The 21,501-nt window shown below is 39.5% G+C and overlaps 1 pseudogene; it reads left to right on the top strand.

Moving 5' to 3' along the window:
* The first annotated feature begins 1,251 nt into the window (after positions 1-1,251).
* On the top strand, positions 1,252-6,763 carry LOC122056288 (annotated as a pseudogene).
* Positions 6,764-21,501: the final 14,738 nt, after the last annotated feature.

The following is a 21,501-nucleotide window of genomic DNA, read 5'->3' as shown; positions in this document are numbered from 1 at the left end:
ATTAATCCAACAGTTATACATTAAATTTGCATATTCCCCCTCAAAAGTTCAAAATATCATACATATAATATAGTCATCGAACAACTTTCATAAAAAAAAAAAAAGAGATTGTATTCTATCATAATTTTTCATATAATAATATTATAATAATTTTAACTCAAATTAATTCAATATTGAACTCTTTTCAAAATTATTAAAAATACTAGTTAAAATTATTTTAATTTAGTTGAGAAGTGCATAATTAATTTTCATTTAATTAATAAATAAATTTTATTAAGCAAAAGAATTTAATGTTCATATGGTATTTTTTTAATGAATTTTGTGTGCATAATTTATGTACGGATGATGGTTTAGCAAAGTAAACGTTGGTCGTTAGACAGGGCCATCAATGGATAGGAGTTGCTGAATGATTAATTAACAGTTCAACTACCAGTCTAATTATATTAAAATATATGAGCTGTTCAACTATATATTTATTATAATAGGATGGAGATTAATTTTTGATGATCTATATTATTAGAGAAAAACTTTTCAGATACCTTAGTTATAAATTGAACTAATGATTTATCTTTCTTCATTCTAACTAAGTTAGAGACGAGATGAATATAATCTTATGTTACATCACTATAATATTAAAATATAAGGGGTTTATTAAGATATAATAAGTTGGATAATTATTAATATGTCACTTATACCATGAATCAAATAATATTAAATCTAAGATAATTGATTTGAAATTATAAAAAAATTTTACTAACTGTGAAAGTAAATCATGAAGTATTTACAGACGGAGGATGATCCAAAAACTTAATATCCCATGATTATACATTTTATTTGAAGAAAAAAAAATCTTATAAATATATTATAATTAAAGATTGAACCACATGACTATCCTGGGCCTATTAATATGTCACTCGTATTATCACATAATGATGTTACATTATTATAATTACACATGTATTATGAGATAAAACTAGCTAGTAAACTCGGATTATATAAGTGTTAACAAATGGAGTCAAATTGAAATAATTTGATACTAAATAATTTAATTTTAAAAAAAGAATTACTTTTATATTTTAAAATAAAAAACAATTAAAATCTAAATATATTAAATATTCACATGCTTAATTTGCTATGAATCACAAATTAAACAAATTAAAGCCGACAGGGTATTTCGGTAAACAAAATTAAAGGGGCTTTCTATTTTTGATATTTTTTTCGGTAAATTAATATACAAGGAGTGTTTTTTTATAACATGCCCCTGAGTTGACTGTCGGTTAAGAAAAGTATTGGGCTTTGGTGGGCCGGTATATGGCTTGGAACATTCTGGACCGGTCTGGATCCCTGGTTTCGGGCCCCCGATTCTTATCCCTCTCTGCGGACTTCCTCTCAATCCGTACCGGTTCCGCCGTCGACGATCGACGCTATTCCCTCCGTCGACGGCCGTCTCTCCCTCCTCGATTGCAGACATCTACTCTCCTCTCCGGCTCTGCCTGTGTCCCCGTATCCGTAACCGACGTCGAGGCTGCTTTTCTGTTAATCTTCCCAGGTCCTTGCATCCAGCGTGAGAGGAGGAGCTTCTAGGGCTGTAGCGTGCTAGTGGGCGAGATCGACTATAATCTGTAAACTTGCAAAGGCTCTCCTTTTGTTTGCCTTCTCGTTGACCTAATCGTCCGTTGTTCTACTATGGCGCACCGTTTGCTGAGGGACGCGCAGGCTGACGGGTGGGAGCGCTCCGATTTCCCCATCCTATGCGAGTCCTGCCTCGGCGACAACCCTTACATTCGAATGGTACCTTTTCATCTCTATCTATCTCTGTGTAGGAATTCAGATTATTTGGTCGGAACCATCGAAACTGAAATTACAGATAGAGTGGTGTAATTATTTATGATTTTTTTTTTTTTGTTGCTACGTTGGATTTAAATGTAATAATGAAGACACGAGCTGGCAAAAATCTGCGTTTGAGACTTAATTTAGTTCCACTAGGCATGCTATTGGGTTTTATATGGCCGCATGATCTTAAAGTTGACGCCTTGATATGTTGGACCGGGACCATACTGTCTAAGTTTTCATTTAGGCACACTTGTGATTTTGTTTCTTCGGATTAGTGTTTAGATCTGTCAATTGCTTCTTGGGTCATGGTTTATAATTTATTTTAGGATTTTAGTTTGGATCATGTTACACAGCAATGCTTTTAGTCACTGATAAGGTTTAGTAACTGAATTTGCTTTCCTAAATCAAAATTTTGCAATGTTTGCTATGTCTGGATATTTTTTTTTAGCCAAACCAATGTTTCTTGGGTTTTAATTGGATATAAGTGTTTATCAGGAAAAATCAATAGCCTTTGCAGTTTGTATAATAGCTTGTTTATTTATAAAGGAGATAACCAATGCAGGCTGGACTAGCATGTATTAGGATTCACATTTTGGATCCGTCATAAATATATTGCTGATTGGGCATCCTAACATTGTGCAGCTGATATTGAATTTCATGTTCTAGTTCTAGTATCCATTAGATGACTTGGAAGTAACGCAATCATTGTTTGTTTCATCATAATTTGCAGGCAAAGGCTGATTATGACAAGGAATGTAAGATCTGTAAACGCCCGTTTACTGTCTTCAGATGGAGGCCAGGACGTGATGCAAGGTACAAGAAAAGTGAAATTTGTCAGGCGTGCTGTAAGCTGAAGTATGTCTGTCAGGTGTGCATCCTTGATCTTGAATATGGGTTGCCTGTACAAGTTCGGGACACTGCGCTTGCTATCAACTCTAATGATGCCATCCCAAAGAGTGATGTGAATAGGGAGTACTTTGCTGAAGAACATGACCGCAAGGGTATGCTACATTAGATTCTTGCTGGGGGTTTTCGTTCATGTGTTCTTTTTCTATTTCTTTGGTTAAATTCTAGATTTGTTGTTAGACACTATATAGTTTGGGTCATGAATGCACCTTGTCAAAATTGCTTACTTGCCTTTAATGGTTTTCTTACTATTTGTTTTCCTTTAGCATACCCTATATTTGGTTTGAAGGGGAGTTTTGGCGCAATGGTAAAGTTGCTACCGTGTGACCTAGAGGTCATGGGTTCGAGTCTAAGAAACAACCTCTTGCAAAGTAGGATAAGGCTGCGTACAATAGATTCTTCCCCGGGACCCCGTATTGACGGGAGCTTCGTGCACCGGGTTGCCCTTTTTATACACTATATTTGGCTTGTTCAACAGTAAAGTTAACTGGGTTACTGATACAATTGACTTGCTACTTGTTTGGGCACAAAAGGAAATTTGAGTTTGATCTTTTATATTTAATTTATAGACAAACCTAGCTGTATAAGAAATCTGGCACTTACTCAAGAAAGTATATTTTCATAACTGAAATAGATATTAAATAATTGATCGAACTGATTGTATCTCAGGACTCTTATAATGTCCCTTTATATCATTCACATACCAGCAGGATTTTTTTTCCTGCAGAAAGCATTCTCAGATATTTGTCCTATGCATTGTCTTGTAACACCCATATCAATTCAGAACATTGTTGATCAATAATATTCAAAACATATTAATCTATTAGTCATTCCATTTTTCTTTCACATGAATGGCAGATACATTTATTTGTTATTCAGTTCAAAGTCAATTGATCTGAATTAAATCAAAATTGGCCACTTTTGCATCTGCTCGAAATTGAGTATAGGGTATTTAGGGGACAAAAAATAATCCAAAAAACCTTCACTCATGTTCAATGTCCATGCTGTCCTTTAGCAAGAATACTCACTTCCTTGTGCTTCTTTGGTAGCTCTCTCATGAGCTCAAGGTGTGAGATGATTGGGCAGAGGCAACAGTGAAGGTTCAGTGGGCAGGATAACAAAGGTCATCTTGAGGTGCAACACAACATTGACACAAGATCTGATGCATCCGAGGTCAGGCGAAGGTCAGGAGGAGAAGTCAAGGGAGTTCACAGACGTTTTAGCAAAGGGGCTCAGCATTGACTTGAGCTACGCATTTGAGGTGAGGGCGAAGGTCCCTTGGTGATGGTGGTGGAGGTTGGGGCAACCAGATAAAATGAAATGCAATATTGGGTAGGGAAAGGTAGAGGGTGATTTTGTTAATTTTTTAGTTCCCGTCCTTTTCCTTTTTTTTTTTTCAGGTAAACAGGGTTTGAATGCTGAATCAATCAGGGTTTGAATGTTATAAGCAAATTGATATGTAGTGGTTGCTTGTTCATATCATAATATTCAACTTCCTTTTTATAGTATTATGTAAACTTTGCTATTCTAGATCGTTAATCTCCCAAAGTAGATATTCTAAACCTCAGAAGCCTACTCGCTCACCTTCCTACGCATCAATCTTGTATATTTTCTTTGTCAGTTCATTCTGTGACCATTAAAGATTATTGTTTGTGTAATTGAGTTTAGCTTTTGCTCTTTTTTTCTTTCTATTTGTTCTTGCAATATTGATCCAGCATGAGTTTTTCGCCCTTTGTATTTTTGGTTTTCATGTCTTGACACTTACAAAACCTCCTTTTTTCAGGCCAGAGCTGGCATAGATTATGAATCTTCATATGGAAAAGTGCATCCAAATGATACTATTCTAAAACTTCGAAGGACCACTCCTTATTACAAAAGAAATCGGGCCCATGTTTGTAGCTTCTATATGCGTGGAGAATGTACGCGTGGTGCTGAATGTCCTTACCGACATGAAATGCCTGAAACTGGTGAATTATCTCAACAAAATATAAAAGACAGATATTATGGGTATGTATGCTAAATTTCCATTTGTAGTCTACGCTATACTTTGTGAATGAAAAGGGAGAATTTTTTTTTAAAGTTGAATTAAAATTAGTTAACTGATTCAAGTGTAGATAACATGGCATACTGGAAAATCTGTTTCTTGGTAGCCAACATGGATATAGATCCAGGTGTTTGACATCTCAATTTCAGAAAGTTCGTATGTGCATATTGGTATTGGTATTCAAATCATCATGCATATTAAATACCATAATCAAACCTTTTTTCTATCTGTCATGCACGACATAAGCAGACGTGCTAGTCCCAGTGAAGCCCGTATTTAGTTCCTTTGATTTCTTTGCTTCTGCATTATTAAGAGTTCATTTCACTAGTTTGCTCTAATTAGGAGCGCGCGTTATAATAACTGTTGTCTATGTCATTTTAACCGATGCTTTCAAAACCTAACCAAATCTTCTGGTTCAACTGGTTAGCTCGAGAACTAGAGGCCAAACCAATTGGGTTTAGCAGATGCATCATGGTTGAACTCGGTTTGCACATGCATCCGGAGAAAACAAGTTCTCTGGTTGCTTTTATTTTTCATCACCTTTATTAAGATCTTATTCGAATACTTGCACCATTTTTTAAAATGTCTAATCTAGAACTATAAGATATAAATGTTGTTTACTTATGGCTTTTTTTAAGGAAAAGATGGTTTTGAATTTTAATTTTTTTAATTTAAGAACAAACCAGGAACATAGTATTTGGAGTTTTGTGTGATGGAAAATTATTTTATATATATATATATATATATATATATATATATATATATATATATATATATTTATTTATTTATTTCAACTTGCTTGCTATAATGTCTAGAATTCTAGTTATTTGGCTATTTTTCTTCTATATAGAGTGAATGAACCTGTTGAATTGAGACTATCGACTAAAGATGATCTTTTCTTTCACATGCAGAATGAATGACCCTGTTGCTATGAAACTTCTAAGCAAGGCTGGGGAAATGCCCTCTCTAAATTTTCCAGATGATGAGAGTATAAAGATCCTTTATGTTGGCGGACTTGATGCACGAATCTCGGAACAGGATCTGAGAGTCACTTCTATGTCCATGGTGAGATAAATCCATCAGAATGGTGCTTCAGTGGGCATGTGCATTGTGACTTTCACCACAAGATAGCCAGCTGAAAGAGCTGCAGAGGAGCTCTCTAACAAGCTGGTCATAAAGGAAATTCAATTGAAGCTGATGTGGGGGCGGCCTCAGGCCTCAAAACCAGAGGGAGAGGTGCTGGACGATGATGCTGCTAGGCAAGGAGCTGTGTTTCACGCAGGTATGCTTCCAAGGTCAGTCATATCTCAGCAGCAGAGCAACCATCAGCCTCTTCCACTTGGAACTGAGAACCACGCTCAGCCGCCACTTAACTATTTCAACATTCCCGCGCCACCACAAACTGGACGAACATTCTACCCCTACATGGATCGTCAAAGGATGGGTGCTGTAATCCCCTCACAGGAGGGAGGTGATAACAAGTGTGGATCAGAGAAGCAACCGGAGCAGCAACTGCCAAACCATCAAGGGCACAATTATCTCATGGTTCCTTCGCATTTGCAGAGGCAGTTTCCATCATATGGGTACATGGCGCCGCCACCACTTTGCCAGCAACAGCAGTATGCCCCTTACCCACCAATGATGGCGTCACATCCTCCAACACTGCCACCGCCATCTTCAGGGCATCAGTATCCTCAAGGCCCACCTGGACCATCTTAGTTTGAAATCCTCTACAAAAGTGAAAGCATGGGTGCCCTAGTAAACTGATTTTGGCTGCCAGGGGGTGCCACATCGAATTTGTATTGAGCTAATGCCTTCTGTGCTTCCTATATAGTTTGGTATGTAGTTATGAACTGTGAAGCACACAAATGGCTGTTTTATTTGTGTTGTAATCTTTCAGTAGCAATCATATTCATGCGTGTAGTAGTAATTCCTTCCATCATCAATTGTTATCCTTTCATATTTTAATAACAAAGTGCTAATGCAATAAATATGTTTTTCATATCAAAGTGAAGTACACTTTTTAATCCCAAGTCATTGCAGATCATGTCAATATCATATATGCTTGTTTGCTGATCTTATTATCCTTGTTCGTTTACTACTATTAATGCCGTTGTTCCTGTTCCCGACAGCCAGTACATTATCATTAATCAAAGAGCAGAAAGCGAAGTCCATGGAGAAGGATGCCAATTCGACTCCACACACACACAAAGCCCAGCAGGTGTTGAAGGAAGAATTGAATCGAAGGAATAGAATGGAATTTGAACCCTACTCAAACCAAGCTTTGTCTCCTCCTCTTGTTTTCTTCTCTCTCCCTCCCTCTGCCGCACAATTGAAGGTCCATTAATGCAGTTTGGTGGAGTCACTGATTGAGCGTAATGGAGAAGAGAAGCATGCATCCATAGCACAAATATTGCCTCTCCGAGGAACCTCACTTATTGCTCTTCCTTGACTCCCTCAACTCATACTTTCTTCCTGTGTTCTTCAACAAGCTTGCTCTGCTTTAATCTGTAATTGGCAATGAGGAAGAGAGTCGCTGCTTTGGTCTCATTCTTATTGATTTTGGTTGTTCCTGGTTTGATTTCTTGTGCACTGAGTCGAGAGATTGAAGGACTGAAGCATAGGCATCAAGTGGAGGAAGAGAGAATGGTAACAAAGAAAAGAGTGGTGATGGAAGCTTGTGGGTTTCTTCACGGAGGAAGGAGTGTTAATGGAAGCTTGGTTATTGATGAGGAGGAGGAGAAGAGAGTTGTGACTACTGGTCCCAATCCACTGCACAATTGAAACAACTTTTGATGCAGCGGAGGACAAGAAGGATGATAATTCAATGTTTTCTTCTTCTACGTTTCTCTAGTTATTTGAAGTTTTGTTAGCCCAGTCAAATAACCTTTTTTCTTGTCGTTTCCTTGCTGTTGTGCATAATATTAATGATAATTTATCATATTTTCTTTCTTCTTTTTCTCTTTCTCTAGGTTTTTTGAAACTTAATTTACCATTGTTTTTTTGACGTTTTTTTTAAAACTAATTGCTCAAGCTCGAACAACTTAGACAACCCACTTGGTCTAACTAATCTAAATAGCTCGATCAGTGTTCTCCTAATGGGTTGGCTCAACTGACTCTCCGAACGGATGACTCAACTGAGATCGTTTTATCTATTGCTTGTCAAATTATTTAGCTCACGTAATTATTTAGCTCATCCAACTTAGCTCAATTTACTCATTCAACTAGCTCAACAGTTTCTATCAATTTGAATAGTTCGTCTGATGTGATTTCTAATATATATGTAAAAATTATTTTGCTCATTTTTAAGGGTTTGAAAATTTATAAAATTAAACAAATAAAAAATATTTTCTTTAAAAGAATGGGAAAAAAATATATGAAGGATTGATTATTAAGTAATCAACATTCTATAAGAACTAATATTTTAAATTTACTTCCTAACAAAATTAAAAAAAAAAATGATAACAAATTAAATTTGGAAGTTCGTTGCTTCTTATGGCCACAGTTAGTAGATGCCCACAGTTTTTTTCTTATTTAGACTCGCACAAAATTTGGAAGCTCGTTGCTTCTTATGCTATCAACTTTTTCCCTATATTTTGGCAGGTTACAAAGAGAGCATGAGAAGAACAAAAAAATGAGGAAAAAAAAAGTACGAGAAGAAAATTGCTACAGATGCTGGCCACTGCTTGCAGTTCTAACTCATACTTGACTGTTCACTTCCTCCCAATAGCAAACAAAAAGAGTGACTCCATATTAACATTTTTGTGTTTCTTTTCAATATTTTTACTGAACGCCTGTGTTTGCTTCAGAAAATAAGCTAAAGCCATTCACTTTTTGTGAGGAAAAGAAAAAGAGTGCATTAATCGCCACACAGAATAAATGCTGGATCATGTTGTAGCAAAAAGGCACCGTCAACAATGGTTTAAAGCTCTCACCCTTTTTCCAGGACAAATGAATCCGCCATTAATTCAACTGTGCAGCCTCCTTCGCCCACACCAGTCATCGTTCTTTCTTCCCCTTTAATTTGAAGATTATTGCAAAATAAACATTGAGAAAATGAAGGAGATGCGGTTGATGGGAGAGAGGTGAAGGAGGCATAGGCTGTAGCAATTATAAAGCATGAAATACATGATCAAATGTAAACATTTATATCTATTGATGATAGATCTTGTTTTTCTTACTTGTTGTCGGAAAAACAATCACAGAATTGAACGACCCTTCAATGATTCATAAATCAAATCCCTTGTTCTTGGATGAAGGAATCTCTTCTTCATCTGATTGCCTTGGATGAATTTACAGGAAGAGAAATGGTGACTTGTGCTCTAATATGTAAACTATAAATGCTTACGGTGGATCGGCAACGATGAATCCTTTTCCCCATGCCTGCCTTGCAAATGATTCTTGTGCTTGTCATTGGAAGAGTGACCACAAATTGAATCACTCTGAGGTTTCACAAACCAAATCCCTTAATGTTCCTCTCCCGCACCTTCTTAGACTAATTTATAAGAGAAGAAGATCTCTTCCACTTCCTTCTAGACGGAGGAAGATAAGAGGTATGTAACACTCACTTTTTCGTATGCTGTAACTCTTCACACGTCTAACAGAGGACTCTTGGCATTTGTGCTGAGAAGTAAAATGGAGACGTGAGCTTGGGAGTTTGGATGCGGAGAGGGAGGAGATGGAATGATTTCGCCATGATTCTGGGATGTTGTGTGATTGCTTGAAGGCAATTGCTCGTTTTGAACCTTCTCTCTTCGCAAAAGTTTTTTTTTCCAGGGTAAGATATCATGAGTATATCCTCTATGATAGACCAGACACCTAATTGATTGTGATGTATCATGATAGACCAACCTTCTTATCAACTTAGTATTAGAGCACGTTCATTTCATCATCACCTTATAGTATCAAGTACAACTTCTTCAACACCTCAAACCCGCATCCACCAACAAGCGCATGATCTTAACTCGACTTCAAGAGAAGAAAATCCACTCTGACATGACGACTGGGGGATCTCAACCTGACGCCAAATGGGCTCTGGAATTTGAAACTCAGCGCGAGACAAGGATGGATAGACTCGAAAAAACTGTGGCATCGTTTGCCACAATAGTACAAGAATTGAAGGATCGTTTAGAGACAGATTCCAGCTCAAACATACTAATCAAAAGGAGAACAAATCATCAGTCTTGACAACAATAATATGACCATAAAGCCAACTCAAATGAAGATCGAGAGCACAACTTTTCACGTATGAAGGTGGAATTTTCTCGCTGGGAGAACAATGATCCGAGTGGATGGATTTCAAAGGCTGAAAAATATTTTCGCTTCCATAGCACATCGGACAAGGCAAGGTAGAACTAGCATCTATAAACCTCGAAGGCGATGCCATCCAATGGTATGACTGGCTTGAAGCATGCTATGGATCTCCAAATTGGGGGGAATTCAAAGAAGAACTCCTCAATCGATTTGGTCCTTCCGGTTATGAGAATGTGGATGGAGAATTGGCCAAAATTCCATAGACTACAATCGTACTAGAGTACCAAGGACTAGAATTGTAGCCAAGTCCGGTTTTATTGTAGACAGTTTTTTGACTATTTAAAATAAGATCTAAATTTTTAGATCTTGTTGTAAATTTTTCTAAAAGTCATTTTAATTTATTAATTTCTGTTTTTAATGTTGAATTTTCCTCCTCAAGTGTTAGGTCTTGAGTTGGATTAGAATTAATGATTTGTTCCTTGAGGTTCTGGTTTCCCTCAAGGAGCAATTTATTTTTATTTTCAGTTACAATTAGCTTCTTATCTAAACAAGCAATACTTTTAAAAAATTTCTTATTTAAATTAAGATATACCTCTTTGGGCCCTTCGGAAATGAGTACGGACTCGTGACTCAATTCGGGTTCGGACCCGTCTTCTGATTCCGATTCTTCTTCGCGAGCCATCAATGCGAGGTGGCTTTGATGCTTCTGATCTTCGGCCTCCGATTCTTCTGAGGATGAGTCATCCCAGGTTGCTTTGAGAGCCTTCTTCTTGGTTGTTTTTGACTTGTCGCTATTCAATTTCGGATACTCGTTCTTGTAGTGACTTTTCTTATTGCACCCGAAGCAAGTCACGTTCCTTGGTTCAGTCGGGGAGTTGATCTTCTGCAGGTCCCTTTTGCTGAAGTTCTTCTTCCTCCTGGTGAACATCTTCCTTACCAGGTTCACCAGGTACTCTTCATTTTCAGAATCTTGGTCAGACTCATCTTCAGGTTTAGGCTTAGTTTTTATCCTTTCCTTGGAAGAACCTACAAACAAAGTGATACTTTTCTCGGTTCTGGCGTTAGTCTGCTCATGTAACTCTAGTTTGCAAAATAACTCATCTAATTTCAATTTAGAAAGATTCTTCGAAATCTTGTAGGCATCCACGATGGATGCCCATAATGTATTTCGAGGAAAGGCATTTAAGGCGTATCTGATTAAGTCCCGATTCTCCATTTGGTGGGCTATCACGTGAAGTTCGTTGAGAATGTCTTTGATCCTCGCATGAAGTTGGTTTGTCATTTCTCCTTCCTGTATTTTAATATTAAATAATTTATGTAACGCCCGAAAATTCTCAAATTGATTTTAGAAATATTCTATTATTTTTCTGGAATTTTAGAATATTTTTATGGAATTTTAAGAATAGCTGAAGTAGCAAAAATAAAAAAAAACACAAAACAGCTTAGGCGGGAATCGAACTCGAGACCTATGGACTCCATGACATATAGGGTGATTCTAGTAACCAAGGGGCCCCAGCAGGGGTGTGCTGAAAGAAGAGGAGAACAATTATATTTAAAGTTTAGTTGGGGTGAATTAATCACTTAATATAAATAGGAAAATTAAGTGGATAATTATTACTTTGGATCGGAAACTTTTCCTCTCCCTCAACCCTCACGCTGACCCTCTCTTCTCCCTCACCTCTCGGCGCCAAGCCAAGAAGACCTAGGGTTTCACCCTAGGGCCATAGGAGCACCTTCCGGCGACAATACCGGCAAGAGGACGTTCCTCTCTGCGAGAAGAACACATAGACGCAAGAAGATCGTCGAGGAGATCTCTTCTTCGGAAAACCTAGTGATTGGATTGTAAGGAAAATTAGCGCAGGAAGTGAGTAACCCCTCACCTGCAGTATAAGTAGCTATTTGTATGTTTCTATGCTTTAGTTTTGTCAGATGCAAATCCATCGGTACGTAGGGTGTGAATTAGTGCACACCAAGTGCTCGATGAAATGGTTAGCACAACTAAATGCCACAGTAGGCATTTTAATAGTTTAGTTAAATGCTGTAGATGCATTTAAATAGTATACTTAGCCTTGCTTCAGCTTATATGGGACTACGGTCCAATGGGTGGGCTCTCACTGTCGCCTCTAGGTTCAGATAACCTAGTTCTAGGTTCAGATAACCTAGTAAAAGCAAGTTAAGATAAATCAGTTTATAAACAGTATTTTACTTTATCAGAGGCTCTGTACTGGACTTCAGTTGTCCTTGGGTTGGGCTCTCATAGTCGTCCCTAGGTTTAGATAATCTAGTAACCCTACTAGATTCGGGACTTGCTACCTCGGGCCTAGCTAGGGATGCGTGCACAGCAAGTACAGTTGCTGGGCCCATCAGCAGCATGTTTAGTATTTTTATCTATTTATGAAAAATAGTTTTCAAACTTCACAAAACAGATAAATGAATTCAGCTTATCTTCAGTTCAATTTTCTATAGAAATAGCAGATAACTTTATGTTTAGTTCTTGATTGCCATGATTTATATGCTCATGTGCCATGTTCTAGTATTTCTAGTATGATTCTTAGCTTGCATATCAGCATAGCATCTTTTAAAAAGCATGATTTCTCAAATGCATGTTTTTGTGAGGTAGATGGTTTCTTACTAAGCTCCCAAGCTTATAGTTGCATTTTAATTATACTGCAGATAAAGGTAAAGGAAAGACGGATTAACGGAGGCTGGAGGGCAATGCGTCAAGATGTGTGTGGAAGAGGGAACTTGGAATGAAGATTTTTGGGAACTAGCCACCTTAAAACTTAGCATTTTCTTTATGTTGTTACTTTTCTGCATCTAGTTATTTAAGTGTCTTGAATTATGAAAGTTACGCTTAGATTGTTAGTTTTCATGATCCTAGATAGCTAACCATGTGTGATGAGATACCTAGTAGTGATATTATGCTCTTAGTTTATTTCTGAAAGGTCCTGTACGAGTTCGGGTGAGATTTCTGCTGAAATCAGAAACCCAATCAATCAGTGGATCAATTGAGCAGTCCTCAATCGATCAACTGATCGATTGGAGGAAGTCCCCGCATACAGAATACTATGGGATCGATCAGCTGATCGATTGGGAAGCGATCTGTCGCGAACAGAAAGCTGACGGATCGATCAGCCGATCGATCGGGGAATTAGCTCCCGCGAATAGAGAGCTTCTGAATAGATCATCGGATTGATTGGCCAGGGTGGATCGATCAGCCGATCGATCCAGAAATTCTTCCGTGCACAATAGCACGCTGAATCGATCAGTGGATCGATCATATGACTCCAATCGATCAGCTGATCGATTGGGGTGTCTGATTTCAGCTGGAAGGGTTTCATTTCAGTTTTGATTAAATAAAAAGTGTAGATTCCCTTCCTTAGTATATGTACAACTTCATAAGTGTATAGTGGATAGCTGAGAGTTTTAATTAGTACAGTTTTTTCGCAACTTTATAGTTCAGTTCAGCATAATGTAACCCCCGGCCTCGCAACTTAGTCAGTAGGAGGCGGGTCGTTACAGAGTGGTATCAGAGCAAGTTCCATACTTCCTTCACACACACATCAGCATTAAACCTGCAGCTTCCAAGTAAGAATACCTCTCACTGTATTATGTTCTTGCTTTCATGTTTATGGATAACAGTAGCATGTTTATATATGATAGCATCTAACGTGATAGTAGTAATTATATAAACATGATTGTATTAGTTATGTATGTCCTCTATCTCTCTAGAAAATGGTACGAGGACGCCCAGCTAGAAAGACATCAGCTACTGAGTCCCAGCATGAGGCAGACAGTTCAGTGCCTCCCCCAGACCTTGCAGCAGTAGTGGCCCAGTTACAGAAGCAGCTAGCTGAACAGCAACAGGAGATAGCCACCCTAAGGGCTAACCAGCAGAACACTCCCACTGTCACCCCAGAACCTAACTTAGCAACCCCAGTGGTGATAGAGGTTCCACCAGTCCAACCTGCAGCACCAGTAGCTCCAACAGCAGGGGCAAGAAGAGAAGTCTATCTGATCCAGTGGCAGAAAATCAAGCCAGATAATTTCTCAGGCACTAGTGAACCATGGGATGCCCAAGCCTGGTTCAAAACACTAGAAAGTACGATGGAGCTTCTGGACTGGCCAGAGTATGAAAAGGTGAAGTGCGCCTCCTTCTGCCTGACAGGAGATGCACGTATGTGGTGGGAGAGAATTAAAGCGAAGCGCCCGGTGAACCAGATGACATGGGCCGACTTCGAGAGAGAATTCTTTGAAGAGTTCTTTCACATGCGGGTCACAAACCGTCACTACGACGAGTTCACTGAATTTTGTCAGGGCAACCTTACAGTTGAGGAAGCCGTGAAGAAATTCAATAGACTGGCTCGTTTATGCCCTGAACTAGTCAACACTGAAAGAGAACGAGTTTGGTTGATGCTCAAAATGCTAAGGCCAGAGATAGCAATGAATATGGCCAGCGACGTACATAGGCCGCAAACTACAGAAGAACTAGTAAGCAGTGCTCTGACCACCGAGCATTACCAGAACACCATCAAACAACAGAAGCAAGCCATTTCAGAGTTTAAGGGTCAAGGAGGCTCAGGTACTCAAAAACACCAGGGCCACAACTCTAACTGGAAAGGGAACCCCAGCCATAAACGTAAGCCAGGGAGCTACCCAAAAAGAGGACCAACTAGTAAACAGCCTAGTTATCCCAAATGTTCCACCTGTGGGAAATTCCACCCCAGAATTTGTCACAAGGGCACATGAGGTGTTTCGAATGTGGCCAGGAAGGGCATATGGCTAAGTAATGCCCAAACAAAACCAGCAATCCTCCATCACAGTCGATTCAGTATGGAGATAAACCAGCATAGCTACACTGGATGCAGGCTGCTATAGATGGTCCACACATCAGCCAAGGCAGACTAGAAGCTCCCTCAGCCACAACGAACGCGAGGATCTACTCACTCACCAGGGAGGATGTAGCGAATGCCTCAACAGTTGTTACAGGTCAGATTAGTATTTTACAGCAAAGTGCAACTGTCTTATTCGATACTGGGGCAACCCATTCTTATATATACAAGGCATTTGCCGAAAAGTTAGCACTAACTCCAGATGCACTTAGTGGTCAGTTTTTGACAACATTACCTTCAGGAGAGATCATGACATCTACGCACTGGCTCCGAGCAGTGCCAGTCATTATAGCAGACAGAGAGCTTTTTGGTGATATGATAGTGCTAGATATGGCTGACTACGATGTCATTTTGGGAATAGATTTTCTGATCAAGTACGGTGCCTCCATAGAGTGTCGTAAATAGAAAGTTGTATTCCAACCTAAAGCAGGAGTGCAGTTTGGTTACATCGGAGAACCAAAGAGAAAAGCCAAGCAGTTTCTCTCAGCTCTGAAAGCACAGAAACTACTTGATACTGGATGTACGGGATTCTTAGCACATGTATTCAATACCAGTCAAGACAAGGACCAAAAGCTAGAGGAGGTCCGAGTTGTACGTGACTACCCAGCAGTCTTCCCTGAGGAGTTACCAGTCTAGCACCAGACAGGGAGATTGAATTTGAGATAGAGCTCATCCCCGGTACGAATCACATCTCCAAAGCACCCTACCGCGTGGCTCCAGCAGAACTGAAGGAACTTCAGGAGCAACTACAGGAGCTGATTGACAAGAGCTTCATACGCTCTAGTCACTCACCATGGGGAGCACCTGTATTGTTCGTGAAGAAGAAGGACGGGAGCATGCACCTATGTATAGACTACCGGTCACTAAACCAAATCATGATTAAGAACATGTATCCTCTTCCTAGGATAGATGACCTATTCGATCAGCTAGAGGGAGCAGCAGTGTTCTCTAAAATAGATCTTAGATCGGGATATCACCAGGTCAGAGTTAAAGAAGGTGATATACCCAAGACAGCCTTCAGGACCAGATACGGATATTATGAGTTCGTAGTCATGCCCTTTGGCGTGACGAATGCTCCAGCTACCTTCATGGACCTCATGAACCGAGTATTTAAAGAATACTTAGATAAGTTTGTTATCGTGTTCATCGACGACATTCTTATCTATTCCAAAACTCAGGAAGAACACGCAGAACATCTGAACTTAGTACCGCAGACCCTTCAGCAGAACCAATTGTACGTCAAGTTCACGAAATGTGAATTCTGGCTCGATTAAGTATCCTTTCTGGGTCACATCATCTCCAAGGATGGTATCATGGTAGACCCCAGTAAGATAGAAGCTGTGAGCAACTGGAAAAGACCTAAGAACGCCAGTGAAATCAGAAGCTTTTTAGGACTAGCAGGCTACTACAGAAAATTTGTAGAGGATTTCTCCAGGATAGTCTCCCCACTGACAGCTCTTACTAAGAAGAACAGAAAATTTCAGTGGACCGAGGACTGTGAGAACAACTTCACCGAGCTCAAAAGAAGATTGACCAGTGCACCTATTCTGACTCTGCCAGAAAACACAGATAGCTTTGATATTTATAGTGACGCCTCTAAATTGGGATTATGAGCAGTACTGATGCAAGAAGGTAAGGTGATCGCCTATGCCTCCAGACAACTTAAGGATTATGAGAGGAACTACCCTACTCATGACCTCGAGCTTGCAGCAGTTGTGTTCACCCTCAAAATTTGGAGACATTACTTGTATGGAGCACATTGTAGAGTGTATACAGATCATCAGAGTCTGAAGTACTTCTTCACTCAGAAGGATCTAAATATGTGACAGCGCAGATGGCTCGAGCTGGTCAAAGACTATGACATAGACATCCTCTACCATCCAGGAAAGGCCAATAAGGTGGCAGACGCCCTTAGCAGGAAATCCAGTGCTACCTTACCATCCCTAGCAGCCATGTCACCGCCCCTACAGAAGGAGATTGTAGATTTCGGTCTCGAACTCATAGTAGGACAGCTCTCTACTATGACCTTAGCATCTACCCTGCTTGGTGACATCCAGACAGCTCAGGATCAGGACCCTGAAATTCAGAAAATCAAGCAAGGGTTAGCAGAATCAGAAAGTGGAGAGTTCAGAGTATCTGATAGTGACAGACTATGCGTTCCGAATCAGGAGGAACTACGGAGAAAGATTCTAGACGAGGCTCACAGGACTCCTTATGCGATGCATCCTGGTTCCACCAAGATGTACCAGGATCTAAAGAAACGCTTTTGGTGGCCTGGGATGAAAAGAGACGTCGCTAGATATATCAGTACCTGTCAGAGGGTCAAGGCAGAACACCAGAGACCAGGAGGAGTTCTGCAGCCTATTCAGATTCCAGAATGGAAGTGGAAGGATATTTCCATGGATTTCATAGTGGGATTACCCAAAATCACGAATGGTTTTGATGCCATCTGGGTAATAGTCGACAGATTGACTAAATCAGCCCACTTCTTAGCTATCAGGATATCCTACTCCATGGAGCAGCTAGCTCAGTTGTATCCCAAGGAGATCGTCAGACTGCATGGAGTCCCACAGACCATCATTTCGGACAGAGACAGTAGATTCACATCACACTTCTGGGAGTGTGTACAGTCAGCATTGGGTACTAAGTTAAAATTTAGCACAACTTTCCATCCTCAGACAGATGGTCAGACGGAGCGAGTAAATCAGGTACTCGAAGATATGCTCCGAGCATGTGCCCTAGACTTCAAGGGAAGTTGGTGCAAATATCTGAGTTTAGCAGAATTTGCATACAACAATAGCTATCAGGCCACTATCGGCATGGCACCTTACGAGGCTCTCTACCGGTGGAGGTGTAGATCTCCAATCTGTTGGTATGAAAGTGGTGAACAGAAAGAACTAGAACTTCAGACAGAGACAGCGCAGAGCCGCCAGAAAAGCTATGCTGATACACGGCGCCGATCCTTAGAGTTTTCAGTTGGGGATACATTATTTCTTTGAGTGGCTCCCATGAAGGGAGTAATGTGTTTTGGGAAGAAGGGCAAATTAAGTCCCAGATATGTGGGACCATACCTTATCACTAGAAGAGTTGGCAAGGTAGCATATGAGCTAGAGCTACCTCAAGAAATGTCAGCTATCCATAACGTATTTCATATCTCTATGCTGAAGAAGCATATCCCAGATGCCACCCAGGTGATTGAGCCCCAGTCGGTACAAGTCCGCGAAGACCTCAGCTATGACAGTCGGCCTATTCAGATAATAGACCGAGTAGTTAAGAAATTACAGAACAAGGAGGTACCATTAGTAAAAATCATTTGGCAAAATCACACAACAGAAGAGGCAACTTGGGAGACAGAAGCTAGTATGAGGCAAAAGTACCCAGAGTTATTCTAAGTTCGAGGACGAACTTTTTATAAGGTATGGGAGATTGTAACGCCCGAAAATTCTCAAATTGATTTTAGAAATATTCTATTATTTTTCTGAAATTTTAGAATATTTTTATGAAATTTTTAGAATAGCCGAAGTAGCAAAAAAAAAAAAAACACAAAACAGCTTAGGTGGGAATCAAACCCGAGACCTATGGACTCCATGACATATAGGGTGATTCTAGTAACCAAGGGGCCCCAGCAGGGGTGTGCTGAAAGAAGAGGAGAACAATTATATTTAAAGTTTAGTTGGGGTGAATTAATCACTTAATATAAATAGGGAAATTAAGTGGATAATTATTATTTTGGATCGGAAACTTTTCCTCTCCCTCAACCCTCACGCCGACCCTCTCTCCTCCCTCACCTCTCGGCGCCAAGCCAAGAAGACTTAGGGTTTCACCCTAGGGCCATAGGAGCACCTTCCGACGACAATACCGGCAAAAGGACGTTCCTCTCCGCGAGAAGAACGTATAGACTCAAGAAGATCGTCGAGGAGATCTCTTCTTCGGAAAACCTAGCGATTGGATTGTAAGGAAAATTAGCGCAGGAAGTGAGTAACCCCTCACCTATAGTATAAGTAGCTCTTTGTATGTTTCTATGCTTTAGTTTTGTCAGATGCAAATCCATCGGTACGTAGGTGTTGGTTGCTACTCGGAAAACCTAATGGTTCCACTGTACAAAAATTTTGTACAAAGGTCTGAACCTTTTTCTAGCTACCATGTGTTCTTTTAAATTAAACTTGGATCGCCTGCGGAACTTAACACGTTTGATCCAAAGTTTAATCTATTTGTTCTTTTAGGTTTTGACTTGGATCTCCTGCGGAACTTAACACGTTCGATCCAAATCACCTAAGTTATTAATTCCATTAACTATTAATTTCCATAATTGGTTCCCAGTACTGACGTGGCGAGACACATGACCTTCTTGGATATGAGAGCAACCACCACCGACTAGACAAAACCTTTTAAGGAAAGCTAATATTTAATTTCCTAAAATAACTTTAGGTTAACCAAAAAGAACAATCAAATCACAAGGAAAAGAAAAACAAAAAACACAATATCGAAAACAAGTTCGAAATACTAGAATCGTATGCCTCTTGTATTTGGTATTTATTTCCAAAAATAACTAGTATGATGAGGAAAAGAAAAATACTAGTTATACCTTTTAGAAAGACCTCTTGATCTTCTACCGTATTCCTCTTCTAACCTCAGACGTTGTGTGGGAAACGATCTTCCAAGATGAGAAACCACCAAAGCACCTTCTTCTCCTCCTTGCTAGGTTCGGCCAAATCAAAAGCTTCACCAAGGATGAAGAAAAAACACCAACCAAACTCCAAGGGATGAAAGCTTTCTCTCCTCCTCCTTCTTCTTCTCCAAGTAGTATCCGGCCACCACAAGAGCTCCAAGCAAGAGAGGGTTTCGGCCACCACAAAGAGGAAGAGATGGAGAGAAATGGCCGGCCACAACACCAAGGAAAAGAGGGAGAGAATAATAAAAGTTGTATCTCATGAAGGCACCCCAACCCCTTCTTTTATATTCCTTGGCTTTGACAAATAAGGAAATTTAATTACAATAAAATTTCCTTAACTTTCTTTGATAACAATTAATTAAGAAAAATTAAACAAAATTTCCTAATCAATTGTATATGGTCGGCCACATCAACAAGACCAAACAAAGCAATTTCAATCACCAATTAAAATTCCTTATTTGTCTTCAGAAATTTTAAAAAATAAAACTTCCTTTTAAAATCCCTTCATGATTGATAAAAAGAAATTTTTATAATTTTAATTATTCTACATGTGAATAATTTATAAAGAAGAAAAATAAAATATCTTTCCAATCTACAAATAAGGAAAGAGATCTAATCTCTTTCTTTAATCTTTTGTAGATCCTTTTAAAAGAGATATTTTAATTTTTAATCTCTCCAATAAATTATATCTTTCACATAAGAAATATTTAAAATTAAAATTCTTTTTAATTTAATGGGGGCCGCCCACCTAAGCTTGGGTTCAAGCTAGGGCCGGCCACCCATGAATCAAGGCTTGGCCTCCACAAGTTAGCTTGGCCGGCCCCTATATCATGGGTACGAAGGTGAGTATAGGTGGGTATAGTACTCTATAAATAAGAGGCTACGATAGGGACCGAGAGGAGGAATTTGTTTTGGTCTCCCGATAAAATTAAGCATCCCGTGTTCGCCCCGAACACACAACTTAATTTTATCAATAATAATTCATTCCACTAGAGAACTATTATTGAACTACCGCACCAATCCCAAATTACATTTTTGGGCTCCTTTTTATTATGAGTGTGTTAGTCTCCCTGTGTTTAAGATGTCGAATGCCCACTAATTAAGTGAGTTACTGCCAACTCATTTAATTAATATGTCACGCCCCAGAGGAGTCTCTGTCTGAAGAAATTTCGGCAGCATCTCCCCTGTACGGCGGACAATCTGAAACTTTTCTACAAGCACTATATACCTCAGCCACATGCGGCTGGAATAATACAATAAAAGAAAGCAAACACCACGCAGTTAATAATAAAGCAGCCCACTCGGCTGTACCAAAAACCAAAACACAAAACTGCTAGCCGGCTAGGCTTACATAACCAATAACAAATGCAAAACACCACATAACAACATCAACTCTCCAAAAATAAACCAGAGTACAGAGCTAAACAAACTGATACATAAAACAAGCAAAACATACGTGAAACCGATAAGTCTTCTGATGTGACGTGGGGACCAGCAGACAGGATACTCCAAGCGACACCAAAACCAACCTGGTACCTGAAAAAGATAGTATCAACGGGGGTGAGTTCAACAACTCAGCGAATACCAATGGACATGAGTAGTAAGATATATCTAACAGCAGCAAACATGGAATACAGCTTCCTAATCATATATATAGGGAATATGCAAAACTGAAAGGCAACTGAGGAAGCTGTACTCACCAGGAACTCCTATCCAGACAAAAGTGTCAATAATCCTGTATGCAGGTCAAAAGTATGCATCCAACCAAAATGCAGCAACCAAATGCAGCAAACACAATCACAATAATATAAATACATCAATGCATATGATGCTAATGATGCGTCCTGGTCACCCCTGACGCCAGTCAGTCCTCTCACACACAAATGGTGAGACCGAGTGGG

The sequence above is a fragment of the Zingiber officinale genome, chromosome 3B (assembly GCF_018446385.1).
Source record: "Zingiber officinale cultivar Zhangliang chromosome 3B, Zo_v1.1, whole genome shotgun sequence".
Classification (NCBI taxonomy): domain Eukaryota; kingdom Viridiplantae; phylum Streptophyta; class Magnoliopsida; order Zingiberales; family Zingiberaceae; genus Zingiber; species Zingiber officinale.
Note: the sequence above shows the minus strand (reverse complement) of the source record. Positions and strands in the feature narration are given on the sequence as shown.